The sequence below is a fragment of the Pinus tabuliformis genome, chromosome Q (assembly GCF_031772625.1).
Source record: "Pinus tabuliformis cultivar Carrire ecotype Pingquan chromosome Q, CPIR1, whole genome shotgun sequence".
Classification (NCBI taxonomy): domain Eukaryota; kingdom Viridiplantae; phylum Streptophyta; class Pinopsida; order Pinales; family Pinaceae; genus Pinus; species Pinus tabuliformis.
The window spans coordinates 873,566,500-873,589,257 of NC_142296.1; positions in this window are offsets into that span (position 1 = coordinate 873,566,500).

Genomic DNA, 22,758 nt, shown 5'->3' on the forward strand with positions numbered 1-22,758 from the left:
ACAATAGAATTCCGATCATCAGGGTCACCAGCCCAATCGGAATCAGTGAAACCAACCAATAGAGGAGATGCTTCGGCACTGTAATGAATCCCAAACTGAACTGTACCTCGAACCTAATGAAGTATTCTTTTAGCTGCTTTCCAATGACTTTCATGTGGGTTTTGCATAAACCGAGCAACAAGGCCAACGACAAAGGAAAGGTCAGGATAAGTATGGGTTAGATACAAAATTTTTCCTACAAGTTGACGGTATAAGGTAGCATCAACTTCAGGAGAAGTACAAGTGACTGAAAGTTTGAATCCAGACTGAAAGGGAGAAGGGGATGGTTTACAGTCTTCCATGTGAAAATGGCGTAGAATATCACAAGCATACTTGGACTGGGAAAGGGAAATACCTTCCTTGGATTGCAAGACTTGAAGACCAAGAAAATAGTGTAAGTGTCATAAGTCTGTCATTCCAAACTTCCTTTTAAGGCTAGTCTTCACATGGTTTATAAGGTTGGGATTACTACCAGTCAGGATAATATCATCAACATAAAGAACAAGAATGATAAGGGACTTGCCCACTTTCTTGGTGTAGACAGTATTGTCAGAATGACACCTAGAAAAGCCATTTTCTAAAAGAAATTTTTCAATTTTGGCATACCAAGCTCGAGGAGCTTGCTTGAGACCATAAAGGGATTTCTTAAGCCGACATACAAGGTTGGAGTCTGTTTGTATAAAGCCAATATGTTTTTCCATATACATTTCTTCATGCAAGTCCCCATGCAAGAAGGCAGATTTAACATCCATCTGATGGACTTCCCATTTGAAAGAGGCAGTAAGGGAAAGAACAAGGTGGATAGAGTTCATTTTGGCAACAGGGGAGAAGGTTTCAGTATAGTCAATGCCTTCAACTTGTGAAAAACCCTTAGCAACAAGACGAGCTTTATGTTTTTCAACTTTCCCATCTGGTCCATACTTGGTTCTATAAAGCCATTTGCATCTAACAAGTTTTCGTCCCTTTGGTAGAGGAACAAGATCCCATGTATCATTTTCCAATAATGAATGATATTCTTCATTCATAGTTGCTTCCTAATCTGGATGGCCTAAAGCTTCTGCAAAGGTGTCAGGATCATAATTCACTAAAGCTTGAGCCAGTAAAGAAGAGGCTCTATCAAACTGAGAACGTGTACGTTGCTGATCTGTAGGATCACCAACAAGATCACTTGCTGCATCTCGAGTAGCACAGACCCATTTTGGAAGCTAAGGAGATGAAGGAGGATCCTGAGAAGGTGGGGGAGGATTTTCATCCTCGCTTTCATCATCTGAAGAAGAAATATTTTCAAAAGGAGAAGAGATAGGGAGAGGTGGCACATCCGCCGAACTAGGCTCGTAGGCCGATATATTTTCAGCAAACTTTACATCTCTTCTAATGATAAAATTTTTGGACTTAAGTGGAATAAGTCTATATCCTTTGACATCTTCAGAATATCCAACAAAAATACATTTTTCACTTTTAGGTTCTAAAGCTTTATGTTTCTCATCTGGAATATGGGCCCACGCTTCACTTCCAAAAACACGAAAGTGACTTACATCTGGTTTAATTGAGCTCCATGCTTCTTTTGGAGTGATATTCTTTAAAACATTAGTAGGAGTGCGATTTATTATGTAATTTGCACAGTTAATTGCTTCTGCCCAATAATTAAGACTAAGTCCTTTAGATTGAAGCATACAATTAGCCATTTCCTTTAAGGTGCGATTCTTCCTTTCAGCTACACCATTTTGTTGTGGAGTATATGGAACAGTGTATTGCATTTGAATTCCATTCTCAGTGCAAAAGTTGATGAATTTGTTGTTAACATATTCTCCGCCATTATCATATCTTAGCTTAAGAATTTGATGTCCAGATTGTTTTTCAACAAAGTCCTTAAAGGCCAAGAACATGTTAAATACTTCACTCTTGAGTTTTAAAAAGTATACCCAAGTGCGTCTAGAGAAATCATGAATGAAAGTTAAGAAATACTTGTAGCCAGAGAATGAAACAACTGGAAGTGGACCACATAAATCACTATGCACGAGCTGTAAAGGGGCTGAGGCGTGCCAAGAGGCACGTTTTTCAAAACTGTCTCGATGATGTTTTCCGAGTACACATCCAGAACAAACACCATCTCTGCAACATACCATTGGAAGACCTGTCACCATATTTTCTTTACATAGATTCTAAAGAGAGCGATAGTTTAAGTGACCAAATCGCTCATGCCAGAGTTTGCTCACTTCATCATTATGAGCAACAAATACCGAAGGAAGATTTGATGACCCAAAGTTGTGAAACTTATACAACCTTGTAGAATCATCAGCAATGCCAGTAGCTAAAATCTGTCTAGGATCTCTTAGGTCCTTAATTACAACATCGTGAGGTGAAAATTCAACAATTTTACCTTCACCTGAATGAGTTATCTGATATACAGATAGAAGGTTGCAGGATAAGGTTGGAACACATAATACATCATTAAATTGACCATTGTCTATATGAACAGTTCCAGTCCATACAACACTAAGCGATCTATCATCACCAACATATATATTTTTGGTGTTACAATCATTTAAAGAAGAAAACATGGCTTTGTTTTTGGCCATGTGATAAGAAGCTCTAGAATCAATGAGCCACTCATGAGAATGAGAAGAAGAAGATACATTTAATGCATAGCCAGACTGAGATGCTTGACAACCACATGCAGAAAGTGCCATTCCTGAAGATGAAGTTGAAGTTGAAGAGTGCTCCAAATGGATGTTATGCTTCTTCATTGCTTCTTCCAAGGCTTCCATCTTCTTAAAGCATTTGGATTCTAAGTGGCCATCTCGATTACAAAAGTTGCAATGTCTATCAGTCTTCTTCCCTTTGTTTTCATTTGTCTTATCATTTTGTTGAAATGATTTTTCATTTTGAGGATGAAATTGCTTAGGACCCTTGTTTGGTTTAGGACCATTCCTTCTAGGATACAACTTCTTAGGTTTCTTTGAATTTGGTTGCTGTTGGGTGGCTAATGCTTTCTTAGAAGATTTTCCAAGATTAAGAAGACCAAGGTGTAAGCGTTTTTCTTGTTCTCTTATTAAAGAAACACAAAAAGAATCAAAGGAAGGGGACTTGTAGTCTTGTCCTTGAGAAATGAAGGCTTCTTGTGTAGAATGGAAGGTGGAGACAAACACAGAGTAGGTTGGTCCCAACTTAGTAAGAATGGAATAGATAAGGTTATTATCTTCTTTCTTAACCTTAACACCTTCCAAGAGAAGTCTAAGGGTCTTGAACTTGGACAAAAAATATTCAATGCAAGAAAAATTATTGGGGTCCAATGTAAGCAACTCATTTTCAAGTTGATGGGCTCTAAGTTCATTTTTGATTCCAAAAACTTTAGTAATCTGTTTCAATGCTTCATCAGGAGTATCAAGTTCTGCAATATGGAATCTAAGATCTGGAGAAATAGACATCCCTATCAACCCACGTGCTTGATCTTACCTATTTTCCCATTTAGCTGCCTTATCTTCATCTTTCAGTTTGGTTTCTTGGCCTGAGGCTATTCTGTAGAGACCTTTACTTCTAAGTAAATCCACAATGTAGGGCCACCATTGGAAGTAGTTGGTGCTATCAAGAATAACTTGGAATTTACTTTCCATTTTAACAGAAACTGAAGCTATAGATGTTGAAACTAAGTGTTCCAATGGAAAGATCTCAAATAATTAGGCTGGTTAAAAAAAAACGGCTCTGAAAACGGCTTCCGGATGAAGAAGTTATGGCTTTTTTAAGAAATTTTGATGAAGATGCTGACGGAGTGCAGGAATGTGCGGAAATGAAAAATCTGCCCCCACAAAAAGGAGACTTGACTCAAGAGAGAGAGAGAGAGAGAGAGAGAGAGAGAGAGAGAGAGAGAGAGGTTGAAGCTTTGGGTTGCGTGCTTACTTTGAGAAAGCTCTTTTTCCCTACAAAAAAAAAACACAAAACCAAACACGGACATACAAAAAAAAAACGAACCTTGCCACTCGAAGTTAGCTTTAGCTGGAAACTAAATATTTTCCTCAATGTTTCTGATTTTTCGAGATCACACTAAGGCGCAGCGAAAAGGAGCATATGCATGAGAACAATCCTTCCTTTCTGTTTCTGATTTGCCCAGATCGCACAAAGTCACGAGGCAAAGAGCATACGCAGAAATGAAAGGTATAGATCCGGTAATCCAAAAAGGCTAAATAAACCGAAATTGAAATAAACAAAGAGAAAATAACTGTAAACTGCAAATAAACACTGTATACCTCCAGATCTTAAAAATGATGTAGCTGGGGCTACCAGAAACCTTTTCGCATGAAACGAAAGGGGTTCCTCACTGGAACAGATGATCCCAACACAATAGAGCAGTCCTCTTGGCCTGAAAGTAGTTAGAAACAGTAGATCTAGGAAACGACAGTCGGATGCAGTTCTACCGGCTTCAGATTTGGATCACCAACAGATGCAGCCCTCAAATAGCTCTGATACCATGTATGAATTTACAGGGTAAGTTCCTCAGATAGAACACCAAAGGACGCCACTCACAAACAGATCACAGATCAATACACCAGTACTTTTGACGTGGTTAAAACCCTCAAAGAGGGAAACAGTCCATGGCCTGAGCCAACGCGGCCACTTCAGGCAATTTATTAATAAAAGAATGAAAATTTACATAAGCTTCTCTCATGGATGGTTAACCTACAAATGACAATCCATGCTCTTTAAATAGAGATCATGGACCAATCGGGTGTTAAGCCATGGATCAAGTGTCGGTAATACCGAGGAGAGAATGGACCGTCAGATCACTACATATCGTGACCGTTGGATTGTAAGTTACAAAATGTACATAGTAAAGAAACACACTTTACCTAACTCTATACTAGACCAAGTTATGCTTAACTATTTCCTATGTGTCGGAATATCCTAACATCCCCCCTTAAGAACAACTTGGGATAGGATTGAAGGATTTACAAATATGACACAATAGGAGAAGGAAGGAGGCACTAGAGCCTATACAAAAAGGAATACCCTAGTCTACTATGGCTAGGAGGTACCCCCTTGTATACTTTCAGCTCTTTTTTGGGCTTGGGGGACAACTTTACGAAAAAGGAACTTATAAAAAGATAAGGGAGGTAACATTTATTTCCATTAGTCATCAAATGGAAGCATTTTTTGCGTTGCCCTTAAACATGGAAATTTTATGCTTCATTATCTTACTATTGGGTTTTAACTTTCCTAGGATCCATACCATCCTTATGAGTCTCTTTACTCCTCCATTTGGTTACTCTTCTAGTCATATGGAGCATGTATCGATGCCTCTTACATCATTGCATGATATCACATGGTGCTCATTAATCATGCTTCCAAGTCACTTTTGTGTCATGTCACTATGTGCTCAAGGGAAGTCTCAGCCTGTGCCAACCATCTGTAGTAGCCTTTTGACCTTCTTGAATCGGCCATCCTTGTGTCAGTTGTACTTCCTCTCGTGAATTCATCCATAAATCACATCATCCTAGTCTATTCCATGTCGATTGATGGTGGATACATCAAGGCCCTCCATTGAAAAATCATATCCTATCAACCTCAGCTCATTATTGAAGAGTTTGATCTAGGAACTAGTAGTACCTTGGAGCTTACAAACCTCAGTTGTAGGCTTCCTCATGATCGATAGTGGGTTTATATCATTAGCTTCTGATTGATCAATTCTGATGGTGTTTGACATCAGCTCCTCTATTGACACTTAGTGGAATGTACTAGGTATCTTGGGGTCCATTTTCCTCATTAATGGTCTCCCTTACATCTATTACTGGTTTACCTCATTGGCTAGTAATCAAATGGTTTCTACCATGCTCGAAATCAATTTCTTCCTCCCATTTTTAGCTCTGAGTATTATTTTAATGCAAGTTAGTTATCAGTTTCTTTTCTGACAAGGATTATGTGATGAATGGATGAATTCATGAAGCGATGAAGTACAACTAACATAGGGATGGTCGATGCAAAACTTTCAACTGGCTACTACAAATGGTTGGCACAAGTTGTGGTTCCCCTTGAACACATAATGGCACGACACAAAAGTGACTTGGAAACATGACTAATGAGCATCGTGTGATATCATACAATGACACAAGAGGCATCGAAGCACTCTCCATATGACTAGAAAAGTAACCAGTTGGAGGAGTAAAGAGACTCATATGGATGGTACGACTCATAGGCAAGCTAAAACCCAACTATGACATAATAAAATAGATAGGTGCCATGTTCAAGGGTGACACAACTGACATTGCCATTTCAATGACTAATGGAAAAATATGTTCCCTCCCTTCTCTTTTTATAGGTTACTTTTTTTTAAACTTGTCCCCCAAGACTGAAAAAGAGATAAAAGTATACAAGGGAGAACCTAGCCATAGGACACTAGGGTATTCCTTTTTCATAACTAGTCTATCCCATTCTAAAAAATGGTTAAACTTATGTTGGGTAGACGAACCTTCAAGTAATTTTACGAGCATGAAGGAGACAAGTTCACCCTGCAATATTTTCTAAATGAAAGAGTCTAAAACCAACTTAAAGAAAACTCATCTTGGAGGAACGAGTGGTATAAAGGATAACAACTAGTTCTAGTAATGGTGAAACTCCTCATGGAATAAAGAGGATAAGAGGTTGGATAATAGGACCACTCATCACAACAGTTTCTCCAAGAAAGGGTAAAACACCAAGTGAAAGAAGATGGTAGGGCAAACAAATGATGATGATGGAAGAAAGAAACCAAGGCTCATCATGTAGAAGTAGGCTAATAAAAGTAGAAATCACAAGGGATAAATGTTGTGGAATCCTCTTGGGGTAGAGCCAAAAAAGAGACAAAGAAGAGGACATGAGGCTCAAATTCTAAGTCATGGCGGGTCAGATGAAGGGATTTTGAAAGGTAATAAAAATGACTACATGGACGCCAACTCAGCAAAAAGGGTGCTAACTAGGGTATCCATGAGTGGGTAAGCTCTACCACCAAGCTATGACATGCATAAAGGAAGTGGTGAAATTTGTAACTTGATGGGCAAGGAACATTTTAATGATGGAAGTTTATCTTAAAGATTAGAAATCTTTCCGAATCTTACTAATCCATAATATGCAAACTATAAAATGCTTGGTGATATTTTAGTAAAAATATTCAAACTTATCATGATTTGATATAGTCCCTATAAATTTTTGGCAATTTTTAAGGTAAAATAATATTTTTATAAAAATTGGGTGAATCATTTTTAGAAAAAAATGGGAATTCACGAATCTTATTTTTGGAAAAAGCACAGTAAATTAACCCATCTGTGAATATTAGCCCTTAAAATTTTCCATGTCGACGGGGTCAAGCCTAGGGCTTAAAAATGGTACTAACAATCAATAATGCATTGGTGATAGTGATAGATGAACTACGCTTATATGCCCAGTTCAAGAGAAGCGTACCTAAGGTCCATGGATGTCACAATAAAAATGTTGCTCTACCCTATAAAAACCATCTAGAATAACTAGACCCATGGTTAAATCACATAATGAATGACATAAAATGTGGATGAGGTAAATACAGGACTAAATTTTTGTATTTTTTTTGAGTTTTATAAATCCTTAGTATTTTTGGCATAAATAAGGCATGAAAGATATTCACATCACACACCAAACCATCAATATTGGCATCTTACATACAATATGTAAAAGCACAACACAGTCCAGTAGTTCACACTAAAGGGTTCCCACAGTTGGGAACAAGCCAAGGGTTTCTATATATGAACTCATGGAGGGTAAAAGTACGATATGGCTAAACAATGTGGGTCCATGCCAAAGGAAATAAAACTACCCTATCTAGAAATTTTTACCATGCCAGGGACATTCTAACATAGTCGCACTCTTGAAATTAATCTTAGGAGATAAGAGAGGATCAATACAGAAAAGGGGTACAAGGCACTCATCAACAGGTGGTAAGGAGTTCAACAATTTGTTGGAAAGTTCAATAGTGGAAGCCCAAGACTTTTGTCATTCCAGGGGTGGCACTTCGAGGGAGGGCTAAGGAGATGCACCCTGGGTCGATTTAAGATTTAAGGTGTCAAGCTCTACTTGTTCCACATCGCGAAGACTAGTGGCATGAAGAGGCATAATGTCCCTAGGATTATCAATGGATAGATCTATGACCTCCAAGTTGACAATCTTGGGGGGTTTGTCATCGAGGTAGTCATGTGGAACAAGTGGAGGTGTCGTTCGTGTGGGAAAAGAAACCTGGTCATATTCCATATTATGATGGAGTTTCTAACCATTGTTAGGAGGTACCGATGGGACTAACAAGGAGGAAATATCTTCCACTAAAGGTGGTAGAGGAGGCTCACTAGCTTGATAAACTTCCATAAGATCAGGCGACAACACCCAAGGATCAGGGCGTTTATGGGGTGTGCAGGTGCCAAAAGAGATCATATGCATAGGAGATTTTGAATATGTAGAAGGAGTTCTCGGTGGAGGTAATTGAGGAAATACCCCAATAAGAGATGCTATTTTAAACAAGCCCATGCCAACACTCTCATACTAACCATAGTAATTTCTGACCAGTGGGACTGAGTTCCCCATTTTGGTAAGTTGGGTTGATGGCACATAATAGTCTAGTTGGTCAATGGTCACAATATTGCCTTCATGAGGAAAGCAAAGTACATGGAACATGAATGAGACAACTGCTTTCATGGCTTAAAACAAAATACAGATAAGGAATATGTTATAGTCCAAAGGGGCATCGACTGCTTCAACATCAACTTAGAAAGTTTTCCCCCTTACTCAATGGAAAATTTTGGAAGAACCCCTTTAGGTACAAATTTGTGGCCATCAATGTCTTGGGGAGTGGTTTTGGGTTTGTCAAGCATCGGAGAGCCATGAGCCTGCTAGCATGATGCTAACATGACACAAGTAGAATATCCTTCATCCACCAAAGTGCGATGAATATTCTTATGGAAAACACAGACGATGATACAAAAATAAATCTGTTGGGAAAGGCTAGGAGCAACTTTGTTGGCATTATAGGGGATGAGACTAGAGTCAAAAAAATCAACTCCACCAATGGAAGACAATAAGGCTTTGCATTGTTGAGGACAACTCTGCAAGACCTCCAAGGCATACATGGCAAAAGGAGCATAGGCAAGATCTTCAACAATATTGTAACTTTGAGAAGCCCTGGAGGATGGATTGTGTGTCCTCTTATGAAGAAAACCCTTGGGGGGGGGGCGATAGATAGGCTCCACAGACTTATCCAAATTGCAAGGTCCAGTGGAGGTAGGTGGACCAAGGGAGTCCTTAGAGAGAGAAGTCAACTCAGGTACATCATAGGATTTAGCTCGTGTAGTCACATTTACAGCTTCCTTGCACATAAAGATGGATGAACTATTGGGGGAATGAGAAGATGACCCCTCATTTCCCCCTTGTGGAGGTAGAGGAGGTTGAGAGACCATCTGTTGTTGAGGTTGTGTAGGGAACGGATGAGTCAAAACAACAGGCTATTGAGAAGATGGTGCTGAAAGGAGCCTATGGACTTCATTCATTTGAGGGCACTCATGAGTGAGGTTGTCACCTTGGCAAATTTTACAAGGGAACTTGACTTTATGATGTCGTGCACTAGTGCCTACCCCTCCTGATTTTGAGGGCTGGTTTGGGATTCCTAAGCATGTTGGTTCTTTTGCTTATTTCTCTTATTATTCTTTTTACCACCAGATTGTTTTTTATTCTTTAGTTGAGTGGACTTCATTGTTATAGCATTGTTGGATTGCTCAGGAGAGGGTTCTTTAGTAGAGCTAGACACATTTTTTGGGGCTTGATATGTTGCAATAAATTGCTCAAGTTGGGAAGCAAGTTGTCTCATCAAATAAAAAACAAGCCCAATCACGCCATCGACATGTGGGCCAGGAACAGGTTTGTGAGGGTCAATAGAAGGCCTAGCTGCATTAGGCAACACTTCATAGAGCGTATCTGACTGTGAATAGGTAAGATCCAACTATTGGGTAGCTAAAATGGCTTGTTTCTTAGTAACAACTCGAAACATGGACACGTCTTTGGTAGTTTGGGGTCGGAGAGAACAAATGAACCATTTATGTAATATTTCATCAAGTAACTTGATTCTCACTAGCCTCTTACACCGATGCCACTCATGAATGTGATTAGAAATTAATGTGGCATCATCTTGTTTGAAGTTGGAAAAGAGGTTGGAATTGATATCATACCGAGTAGGCAACTGGAAGTGTGTCAATAAGGTTTGATCTATGGAGGAAAAGTCATTGTAGGATGCAGTATCTAACTTGATATACCACTTTGTGGTATCCCTAATTAAAGTACATTGGAATAGGTGAAGTTTAATAGAATAATATATACAAAAAATAATTAGATGAGCACCATAAGTGATAGGTGGTGATGTGAGTGGATGGATTCTCCCCAGGCTTCCCTTCAAACTTGCGAATATCCAACGACAATTTGGTGGGCATGGGTGGCCACCAAGGATCATAATGGATGGGTTCATTAGTCAATTTCACGAAGTCTAGTAAATCAAGGTAGGATAGGAACAAATTAGGGAGTTTACTAAATGGATCATAGGTAGGAGAAGCCACTGACCAGCTTTGTGGTCCCCTCATATAAGGAGTAGAATGATGAACATGTTGGTTAAAGAAAGGGTTCACCCATGCATAAGACTGTTACAGGCCAGAACGATTGTTGCTTATGGGGTTGTACCAAGGAGTAAAATAAGGATCACTCTAAGGAGTAAGAATGATATGAGGATAACGCATATGAGAGACGGTACTAGTAGTGGGGTTTCCCGCAAGTAAACTAGCCCCTCCAGGAAAAGTACTCCTAGGTGGCACCTCTCCAAAGAGACCACTGCACCAATATTATGACATACTAGAAGAAATGTTGCCCCAAAGCTAACCAGGAACAACTAATGACCCCCCCACATATTTCCAGAAGTAACCATGCCTAAGTGAGGAACACAAACCGTTGGTTGAGAAAATTTAGGTGAAAATACTCCTAATCCTATCGGATGACTAGGTTGAGGCACCATGGTCGGCATAGGATATGTTTTGGGCATGGAAACATTCAAGAAATTTACGAAAGCTGTAGATGAGACTGGTGGAATGCCCTAAGAAGAAGTGAGAGGTGTGGATGGAGGAGTAGGTATAGCCACGCTAAGAAACGATAGTGATGACATGGAAGTTGATACTGTCGATGTAGAAGGTAGGGAAGTCTCAGAATCCACCATAGGATAAATCATGGAAAAAGGTATGTAGGTATAGGACAATGTAGAATTGTCATGGTTCAGCTGCAACAACTCAGGTCCTAATGGATCAGTCAAGGGTGATTGGCAAGAGTAGAAAAATCATCCACCAAAGTCTGAACAAAGATCATATCAGTAACAAAAGGACTAGGTATAGACTCTAAGATTATGTGTTGGTGTAAGTATTGAGCATTGATAGGTACTCTACGTGCATGAGTAATAAGTCCACCTAATTCAGGTGTCAAATTGTGAAGATGACGTGATTGTTGATGAACAAATTCAGCCAGGGTGATAGATTATAAATTAAACATGATTAAGTTAGTGTAAACACACCAAGGCCATAACTACTGACTCAGACCAAACAACACACACTAGAAACATCCTAGAAGATAGCACACATAAACCAAAATACAAAGAAGTTGGCGGTGGAATAATTATAATAGCGACCTGCCTCCCATCCATTTTAGCTGTGAAGTTGGCACAAGTTCTCTCACAAGATGACTAATATCTATCCCAGGTATAGAGAAGATGACCTCAACCCTACAATTGTGTATTTTCTCTAAGACGATAGGCCACTAAGGTCACCATCGACAATAACATGACCTGGGGGGACAATTGTAGGACAAACCCACATGCAAGGACAGGACACATGAACCCCAAAAAAGGATTCAAGACCAAAAACCCTTGAGTGTTACCTCACAAGGCATCCCCAAGTTCTATATAAAATTCTAATCATGTTTATTGTATTCGTGCAATTCTGCTATATTGTGCCAACCAAAATTAAGCAAAACGGGTCATGTCACCCCACCTAGCCCAAGTGTGACCTTGTGCTTGACCATTTTGTGATGAGAGATTCTCAAGCTTCACTAATGGAAATGTATTTAACTCCCTACCTCAAGATTCTAAGTTGATTTTGCAGTCTTGGAGCAGTTAACTCAGACTCCTATCTCCAAGACCCTAGCCTAAGGTAGTGTTGGTATACTACTAGTAAAAATAAAACATGAATCTAGTTAATTTTATTATCGCATTGATTTGAAGTGGCTATTATTTACACAAGTGGGATGTGGCATGGAACTAAGATGGTGTGAATGAATCTTATTAGTCACCCTAATGCAACTACATCCAATATTTATCTTTAATTCAGTGAAGTCTAACTACAAAAGGGTAAGAGTGTTCACAACACACCAATGCATATTATGATGCACCTCTCATGAAATATTATTAAATGAAAAGTATCCCAAGGTATGTGAATTAATGACCCAATACAAACCAAAAGAAAAATCAAAATAACTGAGAAAATACCAAATAAAATTTCCAAGCATGAACACAAAGCACTTTAAAAGTGTCACAACTAGGAAAACAAAGCCCAATCAAATACGCACACTGAAAGCAAAAGCCAAAAGTGGAAGAAGGAAGGTAATGTCAACAAGATATGGATTTAGCACAATGGCTCAAGTAAGGCTAATATTATTCAAAGATAAAAACCAAAACTTAGAGGCAGGAAGGCATAAACAAGATCAGATGAGGGTGATAAAAAGAAATAAAAAACAAACTCAAATGAAGTTTTCTAGATGACAGTTGCACAACCAATCACAACAGCACCAATTGTGACAAAAGAAAAAAGAGAAGAAAGAGATAACTTAGAAACAAGTGAAAAAATCCAATCAAAGGAAAAAATTAAATAAAAAATAGATCTTAGTTGTTACTTGACCAACTAAATAGATCTGAAAAATTGGATCCCATGATGAGGACAATCGCCCCAACCAAACCACACCAAACCTCCAAGGAAAACATTAGAGTCACACCAAAGGAAGGATCCAACACAAATCAACATGAGTATGCTCAGATTTGATATGTTTCATAGTTGAAAGCAATAATAGAAAATAGATCCAACAACTAGCAACTAATTCTGAAGAAAAACACCTAAAAAATCAAGCAAATAAGCTGAAAGAAAACTTGAAAAATTGGGAAAAACAAATAGAAAATAGGCTGATTTTTCAATCGGCCTTATCTTCCTCATACGTAATTCATTTTAGAGGGTTTTTTTTATAGGTAAAATTTAAATAGGATTACATACATGTAATTATTTTTACTCATTTATGTACATAAAATAACATAAAAAAATAGTAAAAATAGTCGTGGACGAGGGCGGAAGAAAAATAAATTGACCTATCTTCAATTGGCCTTAACTCTCTCATAAAAAGTCTATTTTTAGTAATTTTTATTTTTTCTTTGTGGTAGAAATATGAGAGGAATCCATATCTATGGTTATTTGTATCAAATTCTATACAAAAAAGAGCATAAATTGATAAAATAAAAATGACCTATAGTTCTATCATAAAAAAAAAAACAAAACCAAAGCTTCAGATGTAAGATTTTCTGAGATATGAAGCAAGTAAAACAAATGGAGATAAAAACATAATCCAAAAATACCCAAAGAAATCAAATGGAGACCAAAAAGTAACCAGATCCAAAGAAAAAGAGAAGAGATCTAAATACAAAGAGGGCAAACAAAAAATGCTATCATTGAAAGCACCAATTTTGTTGCATTTAATTATGCAAGGAGTTATTTCTCTATGATCTCATGCCTGATTGAGATCGCCATAAAACAAAAGGAAAGACCAATATAGATGTAAGAGTGTCCCAACCCAAATGATCAATCATGCATCAAGCAGTCAGTTCTAAACTACAAGGAAATAAGAGCACACCTGTCCTCCTTGCAGGTTGGGGAAGGGTTTTGAGTCTGATGTTGATTCCCATGCTTGAATCAAGAGATCAACCTTGTATGCACCTTATCTCAATCCATATACACAATCACAACCAAATTTAGACAACAACTGACCTTTCTTCGAAGATCATTAGATCAGAATATCATAGAAACAACTATAAAGCATGTTGAACACAAATAGATACAAGGAAGAAAAGTCGGTTTCTATTAATCATATAAATTAAAGTACATCAATATACCTTCAACAAATAAGAGCCTCTCCTCCATATTGTAGTATGGTCTCTTCTCCCAATACAACAGAGCTCTTGCGCTATAGTTTGGATACCTCCCCTCTTTTCCCCGTTTCCTCTTGGTGATATTATAAAGGTTCATTCTATCCTTCAAGAGAATGTGTCTAGACATTTATGGGATTTAGAAGTTAGGAAAATTCTATAATAATGGAACCCTAGCCAACTCATTCACAAGTGGGTCAATTTGATCTCCTTGGGAATGTTAGACTCTAGAAACATTTTTCACAATTATGAGTTTTTTCTCAATTATCTCAATTATAAAATAATTATTATCTCAAAATTATAATATTTTGGCAAAATTATTATGAAAATTTATCAATTATGTAATTTCACCCTTTTAACATGGGATAAATATCACATAAGTAAAAGAAAAGGTGAAAAGCGATGCATTTTAGCAAAAAAAATGAGGTAAGTTGAGACCAGGTTTCTCTTGCTATAATGGAGTGGTAAATAGGGTTATAACAACCTGGATTTATTGATGAGGGTAAGGTGGTTTAGCTTTGGGAAGCTCTGGTTGATTTTTAGTTATGAGTCCCACATTATTGCTTGGAATATGGCACGGGGTTGATTGACTAAAAGAAATATTTGGTTCAACCAATCTATGGTTGGGTGGTCCATGGAAGTCCCAAACCTGGTTGGATTTTGCATTCATTAATAAGAGTTCCTTCTCCTTGGTATTTCATGTTTAAATGTACTATTTTATATTTTGATTATATTGTTGTTGTATCCTTATTATTTATGTTGTTTATATGATGGTTATGAGTGTGTTTTATGACAATGATAAATGATGACTCTCATCATTTTTTGATTTGTAAATCAATGAACAATGAATATATGACCTAATAATTAATAATGAAACTAATGTGATAAGGCATTAATACTTCCTAGTGACTCTTAGATATGTATGAGAACTCGATTCTCATATTTGTTGTTATGACCTGTAAGATGCATATTTGTGACATGTTTGACAAAATGTTTGTCATGAATAGCGGGGTTCCAGTCAAGTTTTTGTTCAAGTATTTTAATTTGTATCATTTTTTCAATGTTATTTTTCATTTATGTAAGTTACATGGAGTTCTGGGAAGTGGCTTGAGCCTTGGCCTTAAACAATTGGCACATAATCGCGAGTTGCTGGCTCTGAGGTAGCTGAGAAATACCACAATGGCTTGCATTCCCTTACTGTGAGAGCGACTAGAGGGTCCCACACGCATGCATGCCCATGTAATGGGAGTGACTGAGGCTCTAGATCAGTAAGATGTTGAGTTGCCTCATGGGTTGGTCACTTGGAAAGGTTGGTTAGCTCCTGGAGTATTTGTAGCATGTGTATAAGGTTAGGTTGGTTTTTTTTTGTTGGTTTCACTTCCTTAACTATACATGTGGATTTGAATTAGATCATAGTAGCTTCTCATCATGTGTTTTCCCCAACGAAATGATCAACTTGGGTAAATTTTTTAAGAGGGTGTTATAGAGTGGTATCAGAGCATGGTTAACCTCTTGGATTGGATGGGCATTCTGTTGGTCATGCATTCATGTTAGTTACATATATTTGTTCCTTATGATTATGGTCTATGTGCTTGTTGCATATGCATGGCATTGGTCATAGTTGCAGTAGTGTCTTCATGTGAAATTTGATGGTGTTGATGTTGGATATGTTTATCATGAGTTATGTTGGTTATGCACTAGTTATGCACTAGTTATGCATGTTAGTGTTCGTATGTATCATGTATGTATGCATGTCATACATATTTTTATTACACATACATTGAAATAATTGTAGTGTTCATGCACGAGGTCATGATGTGTGGTTGACATGGTCATGCATTGATGACTAGACTATGGTTAGGATGACATCTATATGATGTTATGATTATGTTTATATTTTGGTTTAGCTGACCGGATATGCCTCATGGGAAGAAAACAACAAATATGACTAGCAAGATGGTGGACTATAGTTCATGAGACTCTCCCTATGAATTAGATGAGCAACGTGGCGTTGGGGACTCTTATGACTTAACAGATGCATTGATAATCTTGAAGGAAGATTTGAGAAGTTGCAAAGAAGATGATGATAGAATCATGCAGGCACAGGAGAAACAAGAAGAATTGAATGTAGTAATCCTTCAGAGTTTTTCAAAATTTCAGAGACAAGAACCACCTTGGATCAGCCATGGGCAGGAGGACACAACTAATGGGGCATATGGCAGTAGATCTCATGGTGGGAATAGGTTGGATAACAATGACACTGTTAGATATGGTAGGTTCTTGGACACTCAGGATAGGAGAGATTATGGACACAGGTATTATTCTAGTTTTGCTTCTCAGGGGAACTATTAATGTTAGCATTATCACACTTACAAGAGGAGTGACAGGGGATATTTTCCGAATGAGTTTAAGAAAGATAAGCCACCTACGTTTGATGGATATTTGAAGAAGTCAGACGATGTGGAGGCTTGGTTACTTGGGATCAAGAAGTTATTTAAATTGCATGAGTACATAAAGAATATAAAGGCTAAAGTGGCTATCTTCAGCCTCAAAGGAAAAGTAGACATCTGGTGGGAAGACATAAAATGGGTTAGAGACATCAGGACAAAAGACTTGAGGTTGCATGAATTCAAGATATTTTTCAGGAAGAAATACTTGTCAGAAATGCACTACAAAAACAAAGACAAGGAATTATATGATCTCAAAATGGGATTGATGACATATGAGGAATATATGACTAAGTCGTTGAACATTTTGAGGTGTGTATTGTATCTTAAATATGAAAAAGCTAAAGTTCAGATATTTTTCAGTGGATTTACATTAGCATTTAGAGATTAGATTGAGTATGATGAGCCTTGGTAACTTGAGGAAGTTATTGGGAAATTGAAACATTGCTATGAATAATCAAAGCATAAGACAAAGTATTAGTAAGGATGGAAGGGGAAAGATAAAGGTAAAGGTAAATGGTAGCCGAAAAGGACAAGGCCTCAGAATGCAGAAGAGAAAGAGAATGTTACACCATATAAGAAGTCCCACGTCGCTAGACAAGGAAATGGGTCACAACAACAAAATAAAGGTGATGGTAGAGGAGGGTTGCAGTGTTGGACATGTCGTAAGGAGAATCTTAGGAGGGATTTTTTGTAGAATTAGGGTGGTAAGCCTCAGATCTATAGTGTACAGAAGGCACAAATTGTTGGGGATGTTGGGTAGAGCATTCCTCATATCTATGCAACACTGGATAACATGTATGAAGATCATTAGGAATCTATCATTGAGATGGATGGTAAATTTTTGTAACATCCTCCTCCCACATCTATGTAAACATGTGATGAGAAGTTATTATGATATTATTTCACTCCCTATGTGTGAGTTAAGGAAGTGGAATTGATGGAAACACATCACACAAACCTTCCACATCAGCAACAAAACTCCTCAGATCCTTCCCAGCCACTCAGGCAACCAGACCCTAAAACCAACTAAATTTTTAGACCATTAAACCCTCAGACGCTCCATTGATATGGATAAGGGTGTGTTTGGGAGGCTCCAGATGCTCCCATGACATGGGCATGCATGCATTTGGGGACTTTTATCCTCAAACCTATGCCTGCGACATCAAAATTTATGAAACATTTTCAGGCCTAGAGCCTAGGTCACTGCCCATAACTAAATGAAACCTTCATAAATGAATTTACACAACAAAACAATGATACATTTTCAAAAAATTGACATGAACTAGACTGGGCCCCTACTAGCCGTGACAGGCATTTCATCAAACATGTCACAAATATGTAATCAATAGGTTTAAACAACATATATGAGAATAGGGGTCTCATACTTATCTGAAAATCGCTAAGAAGAATTTTTCCCTTATATCATTAGTTTAATTACCATCTATTAAGTCATATATATATATAATATTCATTCATTCACAAATAAAAATATGAGGAGAGCCATACATCATCATTGTCGTAATACATATTCATAACCAACATAATAGAAACATAAATACCAAGGATACATCAGTCATAGAATCCACATATAAACCAATAGATTTACACATAGATAACAATAAAATAACCTCTTATTAATGAATGAAAAATCCAACTCGTATGGGACTACCATATTCCACCCAATCATAGATTGGTTGAGCCAAATCTCTCTTCAGCCAATCACTCTTGTGCCATATTCCAAGCATGAATGTGGTAATTAAACCAAAAGAGCAAACCAAGGCATAACGAGGCTAAAACACCTCACCCACATCAATAGAAACTAGGCTTTATTGTAATCCACACCAAATCACTAGGAAAATAGTAAACATGTAATAACATGCTCTACCATGATATCCACCAGATCACTAGGCCAAAAAAACCATGCATGCCACTGTTGGGTGTAATATAGGGCATATTAATGGACCAACATTTAATTTTCAATATGGAAGCTCAGGAAATTCAAGGCACAACACTGGAAATGCTAGAGAATGACTCTAATGACCTACAAAACAAGACCCTAATTTGTCCTGCAAAAAAAAATTATTACCCTCTCCAATCCTATAGTCAAAGGCGTTCATTAAAAGTGAAACCATAAATATTAATCCTACAAAACCATTAACAACCTTCTAATTTCTAGAAAGTGGTGCATAAATTCTCAATTCATTTCCTACACTGGATTTGAAAATTTCATTAAAAGAAAAAGAACTTGATCAATTTGGACACTAGCTACTTCACTCATATGTATAAAGAAAAATGATATTTCAAACTAGATAAATAATCAAACACGTCAAAATAACACATTTCTTAATCCAATCAATCCCACAAGAGTTCTTAAAGGAGTCACACAATATATCAAAAAATTATTGCACAATATTAATTCTCATTCTCTAATTATTACAATTCCTGCACTACTCACGCTCATTCATTTTGTATTCAAAGTATGACAAACTAGATGTGTTAGTCGAATGTATAATTTTCATAACCAAAATAACTGCAATTGAAATAAATAGCTTTAAAACACAAGCTTCCACAACCAATTCAATCAAATAATATTGACAATTAAATCATTCATACTAGTAAATTTGGCTCCTGCACTGCAAGAATTTTGTGCTAGAAAACTCCTTAATGTCTATTTCTTACACTCCAATGCCTTGTTCTTGTACTAACACAAATTCTCACTCTTTTCACTACGAAATTCCTTATTGCTTTCCTTTCACACACTATGCATCAAACCAGTCAGAAAACATCCACAATATGAAAAACTTCACCCTGTTCAAACCGATCAAAAAAATATTCCAAACCATGGAATCTATATTCCAAAAGGAATCTATAAAGGAATTTATCAATTCAGTTGCAATAATAGAAATCAAGTTCAGGAAAGATAATGAAAATAGACTAAGTTTTCAGAATTGTTGTAAAATAACTTATAAATAATATTGAAAGACTATCCTAAACTCAAGGAACTCGGACAAGCAATTAACACCATAAACCCTTGGAGATTCACAATTATTTCTTCTAGATATGGATTATTTAATTATCAAACCAAACACATTTTATAATTTCAAATGAATAGAGTCTTCAAAACAACTTGTGCAAACTTATGTGAACAATATAATACTAGATCTTCACACCACAACTATATATATAAACATAAATCCAGACAATGCTACTAATCAAAGGATAATGAGCTGGGTTGATTGTGCCCTAGCCAACCAGCTTGTTTCCTTGTAAGGAAAATATTAAAATACAAAATAAACACAAAAGTGTAAACAAGATTGAACATAAGTAAGAGTTGAACGTGACATTGAAGCTTTTTGTTAAATGGATCTTAGTTCCTAATACATCTTCAGTAGTCTAGTCTCCAATTGATCACAGGGAAGGGGGAAGAACCCCCTAGAATTCAATCCAACAACATGAGAGTGCAGGGGATAACTTTTCTGATGCCATAAGTCATATTATATAAATTTTGCAATAAAATTTTAACTTTAGACAAGTTAATACATTACAAACAAGATAAGAAGTTTAATCCCAACAATGTGCCATGAATGGGAGATCTAGTTCAACCATGATCCAATTGAGGAAACACAAATCTGATAATAATTTTGCAAATAGGGGAATATTTTGGAAATTTTGAAAAAAAAAATAATTTTTTATATATTAGCCTCAAATATCCTTGTGTGTGTCTTATACTGATGCGAATTCTGGAATTTTTTTTGTAGGAAACCTAAATTGTCATGGTTTAAGTAAAAAAATCTCTTGTAATTTTCTGATTCAACTCCATTGCCTTGGAAATTGTGCCCAAAATTGACTATTTGGACAATTTTGCAAATCTGGGTTTTACCTAATTTTTTCTACAAATTTGCCTCAAATACCCCTTTAGATCTTCCAAATGGTGTGGAATTTTGGAAAAATTCAAATGGCTTAGCCAATTTCCTATACTGGGAACAAAACTCGTCTTCTAGAATTTCAAGGTTCGCTTTCAATGGCACACAAATCAAGGAGGAAATTGGCAGTTTGAAAACTGGTGTGAATTTAGGGTTGAAGCATTAATTATTCCCTAAAAATACATATGTATGACCTAGTTCTATTTTTACTGATGTGGAGGTGTTCAAACAACATTTTTAACAAAAGTCATTCCCAAATTTTCCTGAAATGTGCCAATGTATAAAAGCCCCAAATTTGTTGCTCTCTAGTGCAGGAATGTTTCTCTTTAGTGTGGAAACAAGCCAATGAAAGATAAGTCAAACTTTGACTATCAAAAGGATCCATGATCATTCCAAATGCATGTTTTTACTACCATCTAACATTTTCCTTCGTGGGAAGATTGAATGATGAAGTGGTCCACATATACTTGGTGTAGGATCCTTATGCGATGCAAGAACAAGACAATCGACATTAACAACATTTTAATGAGAATTAATCCTATAAATGATTATAACGAAGTTATTCCTATATAAAATAGAACCCAAGCACAAATCTTCATTATTGCATTAAAATAATGTAGAAAGATTTCATAAACTGGTAAAACAAGAGAATAAGTAGGGCATCATATGAATAAAAAGGTGCATTAAGTACAAAATTTCTAGTGCGTGACCCCCCCCCCCCATCTCAATCATCTTGCATGTCCTCATGCAAGTGAATCAACTGAGATATTGATGTTCCGTTATAGAAAACCAAAATTAAACCATAAATTTTCCTACAACTATGTGTAAACAAATGTTCCCTGCTAGATTTGATTGTTCTAATAGATAATGCACGCTGGTTCATTTCTATATTGGATTATTTATTCATTAAGAGCAATCCAAAGAAAATTTGATGCTAGGGCTACCATATGAATGCTAACAATTTTGTTACTACAAGAATAGTGTTATCACGAAATGGCCAACAATCAAAATTTCCTCAAATCATCTCAAGAGAAATCGAAATAAAAATATTTTTAGATTAATAACCTCATTACAAATAAAAGTGACATGATTTTAAAGATATGATGTTAAATATGGATGGAAATAGGGAAAAAGAAAGATCACAAAACAATACCTTCCTAGGATGACCATATTACCATTACCTAGGCATATAGTTGAAGCTCCTCTTGTTCAAGCAAAGTGAATCACCTGCACTAAGGGCCCCACATCCATGAAAACCTTCATATTTATGAAATATAGAACTCCAAAGAAAATTATTGAAAGGATCTAGCCATTCTTAGAGAGATGTGATAATGAGTTTAGGGAAAGACAAAAACAACCAAGTAAATCATAGTGTAAAATTAATTTTAATACCACAAGCATGGCCCTACTGCTAGCAAGCATCTATAGCCTCGATAAGGATGCCTTTTAACCCCACAAAATTCTTGTGTCCTGTCTATTAGATATAGATTCAGAGTAATTTAAAATCATTTAATTTGGTTTAAGAATTAACTAAAGGGCGTTGTCCTAGCTTGGTAACCATCTAATGACAGTTCTATTCACAGGAGCTAACAAGAATGAACATGTCGACTCATGATGAGACCTCTTGTCTTCCATATTTTCAACTAAAAGCCATTACCCTAGCTTGGTGACCAATAATGGTAATGTCATTCTCGTTAGGACCCATTATCATGGTAGATCAGCTCGTAATTAGACGTCATATCCCTCAATTAGTTTGTTTATGATTAAAAAACTCTAATTATGATCAACCTCAGATAGGTTACTTAATAGGTTGCGAGGAAAATATCCTCCTTAAGAACATGGGATGGAGTCAAAAGTTTTTAATTACTAATGTTTACTAGTTGTTCCTTCTACCCTAAAGACTCACTTTAAAGAAAATATCTTAGATAATGATTGAAATATTCCCCGCTTTGATTTATAGGATGGTCCAATGTAGGAGGTTTTTCATCAATACCTTCGAAGAGAAACTTGAAAAGGTTTCTTGGATGATAGTTTGTTAAAATGAATAGGCCAAAAGTAGGTTTTTTAGCTTATGAGTGGAAAGTATTAACCATAA